This window comes from Triticum aestivum, chromosome 6D (assembly GCF_018294505.1).
Source record: "Triticum aestivum cultivar Chinese Spring chromosome 6D, IWGSC CS RefSeq v2.1, whole genome shotgun sequence".
Classification (NCBI taxonomy): domain Eukaryota; kingdom Viridiplantae; phylum Streptophyta; class Magnoliopsida; order Poales; family Poaceae; genus Triticum; species Triticum aestivum.
The window spans coordinates 425,406,617-425,410,978 of record NC_057811.1 but is presented as its reverse complement, the minus strand read 5'-3'; positions in this window follow the sequence as shown (position 1 = coordinate 425,410,978).

The window sequence follows — 4,362 nt, the reverse complement described above, 5'->3', positions numbered from 1 at the left end:
ATATAGAAGGGGGGAAAGGTGGCTTGGGGGAGGGGCTAGGCGGCGGCGGGGCTCCCGTGTCCATGGCGGACTCCGGCGGCGGCGGGCGTCGGGCGCGGGGAGGATATCCCGCGGGCGGGCGGGCGGGCGGCTCGGCTGGGCCTCGGCCCAGTCGGGCGCTGCGCATTTTTTTATTTTTAAAAATGTTCCGCGGAAAATAATTCGTAGAAAAATAAATAAAAATCCAAAAAAGATAAAACAAATTTTCCCCGTCTAGTTAGGAAATCTAGAATAGGGTGAACATTTTTTTAACACAAAATAAATTTTTGAAAATATGCAATATTTTTAATGCAATTAAAATTGCAAATAAAATCCGAATAAAATCCAATAAATGATTTTAACATTTTTCCTCCAGTATTTCAATTGTTTTGGAGAAGTCATATTTTCTCCTCTCATTTATTTTGTTTAATGAAATATTTTTCCGGAGAGAAAATAATTAAAACCAAAATCCTCGTCTTATTATTTGATGAAAAATCAAATATGAAAATTTGAGAAAATCCCCAACTCTCTCCGAGGGTCCTTGAGTTGCTTAGGATTTATCGAGGATTTGTCAAAATGCAATAAAATATGATCTGCAATGATGATCTATGTATAACATACCAAATTGAAAATTTGGGATGTTACAAACCTACCCCCCTTAAGATGAATCTCGCCCTCGAGATTCGGGTTGGCTAGAAAACAGGTGGGAGTGGTCCATCCGTAGATCTTCCTCTCGCTCCCAGGTGGCTTCATCTTTCGTGTGGTGACTCCACTGGACTTTGCAAAACTTGATAACCTTACTGCGGGTAACTCGGCTGGCATACTTTAGAATCTTAACTGGTTTCTCCTCATAGGTCAAATCACTTTCCAGCTGAATCGCTTCCAGTGGCACAGTATCTCTCAGTGGTATCTCAGCCATCTCTGCGTGGCACTTCTTCAACTGGGAAACGTGAAATACATCATGAACTCCAGACAATCCTTCGGGCAATTCCAGCTTGTAGGCAACCTCTCCCATACGTCCCACAACTCTGTATGGTCCGATAAATCGGGGTGCTAACTTTCCCTTAACTCCAAAGCGCTTCACTCCTCGAAGTGGTGATACTCGAAGATAAACTCGGTCTCCGACTTCGTGAACTGTCTCCTTTCGTTTAGTATCAGCATAACTCTTCTGCCTGGATTGGGCTACCTTGAGTCTATCGCGAATCAACCTCACTTTCTGTTCAGACTCCTTAATCAAATCTGGTCCAAACAACTGACGGTCTCCAACTTCGTCCCATAACAATGGTGTTCTACACCTCCTTCCGTACAAAGCTTCGAAAGGGGCCATCTTCAAACTGGTTTGATAACTGTTGTTATACGAAAACTCCGCATATGGCACATTGTCGTCCCAACTAGATCCATAATCTAGTGCACAAGCTCTCAACATGTCCTCCAAAATCTGGTTGACTCTCTCGGTCTGTCCATCTGTCTGTGGGTGAAAAGCTGTACTAAATTCCAGCCTGGTTCCCAATGTTTCATGTAACTGCTTCCAAAACTTCGAGGTAAATTGGGTTCCTCTGTCTGATACAATGGTCCTCGGAACTCCATGCAAACATACAATCCTGGTCATGTATATCTTTGCCAACTTAGTACTGGTGTAAGTGGTCTTCACTGGAATGAAATGAGCCACTTTCGTCAAACGGTCGACTACAACCCATATTGAGTCATAGCCTGAACGAGTCCTGGGTAATCCTGTGATAAAATCCATGCCTATTTTATCCCACTTCCATTCCGGTATCGGCAATGGTTGTAGCAATCCTGCTGGCTTCTGATGCTCTGCCTTCACTCTCTGACACACATCACAAACTGCTACATACTCTGCAATATCCTTCTTCATTCCGGTCCACCAGAAAGTATTCTTTAGATCCAAATACATCTTGGTATTCCCTGGGTGAATTGAGTACGGTGAATCATGGGCTTCTTGCAAAAGCAACTTCCTGATCTCCGGATCATTTGGCACATATACTCGGTCCTCAAACCATAAGGTATCGTGCTCATCCTCACGAAATCCCTTGGCTTTTCCTTTGCTCATCTTCTCCTTTATCTCTTCAATCTCCTTGTCTGTCTTCTGAGCTTCTCTGATCCTTTCCATCAAGGTAGACTGAATCCCCAATGTCGCTAAATAGCCTCTTGGGACTATCTCCAAACATAGCTCGCGAAGGTCCTCGGCTAACTCCTGAGGTAGCTCTCCTGTCATGAGGGTGTTGACATGACTCTTGCGGCTCAACGCGTCTGCTACTACGTTAGCCTTTCCTGGGTGATAATGCAATCTCATATCATAATCCTTAATGAGCTCCAACCATCTCCTCTGTCTGAGATTTAACTCCTTCTGCGTGAAAATATACTTCAAACTCTTGTGATCCGTGTACACCTCACAATGGTTTCCGATGAGAAAATGTCTCCATGTCTTCAATGCATGCACCACGGCTGCTAACTCCAAATCATGCGTAGCATAATTCTTCTCATGGGGTTTAAGTTGTCGTGAAGCATATGACACAACTCTTCCTTCCTGCATAAGCACTGCTCCAAGTCCTCGACGAGAAGCGTCGCAATAAACTTCATAATCCTTGCGTTGATCTGGCAGAATCAACACTGGTGATGTAACCAATCGTTTCTTCAACTCTTGGAAACTAGCTTCACATTCCTCAGTCCAATTGAATTTGGTGTCCTTCTTCAATAGCTCAGTCATGGGCTTAGCAATCTTCGAGAAATTCTCGATGAATCTCCGGTAGTATCCTGCAAGTCCAAGAAAACTCCGGATTTCTCCAACTGTCGTGGGTGATTCCCAACTTGTCACTATATCAACCTTGGCAGGGTCTACTGCTATTCCTTCTCCAGAAATAACATGTCCAAGGAATCCAACTTCCTTCGGCCAAAATTCACACTTGCTGAACTTGGCGTATAACTGATGTTCTCTGAGCTTCTCAAGTACCAATCGCAAATGCTCCTCATGCTCTTCCTCATTCTTGGAAAAGACTAAAATATCGTCAATGAACACCACGACGAACTTATCCAAAAACTCCGTAAACACTTTGTTCATCAGGTTCATGAAATAGGCAGGTGCATTAGTCAGACCAAATGACATAACGGTATACTCATACAATCCAAATCTGGTGGTAAAAGCCGTCTTAGGTATATCCTGCTCTCGAATCTTTAACTGATGGTATCCTGATCGTAGATCGATCTTGGAAAATACTTTAGCTCCTTGTAGGCGGTCAAACAAATCATTGATCATCGGCAATGGGTACTTGTTTTTGATGGTCACTTCATTCAATCCTCGGTAATCAACAACCATCCTCAGCGATCCATCTTTCTTCTCCACTAGAAGTACTGGTGATCCCCAAGGTGACGAACTTGGGCGAATATAGCCTTTATCCAGTAACTCCTTGATCTGCTTCTTAATTTCCTCCAAATCCTTTGCGGGCATCCTGTACGGTCTCTTAGATATTGGCCCTGTGCTTGGCAAAAGTTCAATCAAGAACTCAATGTCTCTATCTGGTGGCATGCCTGGCAACTCTTCTGGAAATACATCCGGATAATCCTTCACCACTGGTACTTCCTCCTGTACAACTCCTGATAAGGAATTTACTTGAGTCCTCTTCGGCATATGCCGGGATACATACTTGATCCTTTTTCCTTCTGGGGTGGTAAGCAAAATCGTCTTTCTGGCACAATCGATGTTTCCTCCATACAAGGATAGCCAATCCATTCCCAAAATCACATCCAAACCTTGCGACTCCAAAACTATGAGGTCTGAGGGGAAAACATGCCTACCAATGGCCAATGGTATCTGAAAACATCCTTGGCTTGCCATATACTCTGCTCCTGGCGAGGTTACTAACATAGGGGTTTTGAGGACTTGGGTGGACATCTTAAACTTATTCACAAATCCCCTTGATATGTATGAATGCGATGCACCAGTATCGAAAAGAACGGTTGCAGTAAATGACTTAACCAAAAACTTACCTATTACTGCATCAGGCTGAGCTTCAACCTCCTCCACGCTCACGTGGTTCACATGTCCTTTGTTGAACGGGTTCGGCTTCTTCCCAGAGCTTCCATTGCCATTTCCATTTTGGGCTTCAGGACAATCAGTTGCATAGTGTCCAGTCTTCTAGCACTTGAAGCAAGTAATGTGACTTAGATCCCTCTTGGTTGGGGTAGATGGGTTGGTACGGTTCTGTCCGTTGCTTCCTCCATTCCCATTACCATTCTTGGAGCCATTATGGTTGTGCGAACTACCTCCTCCATGGGTATGCTGAAACTGTCCTCCCGGTTTCGGGGCAAATCGTGGCTTCTGCTGAG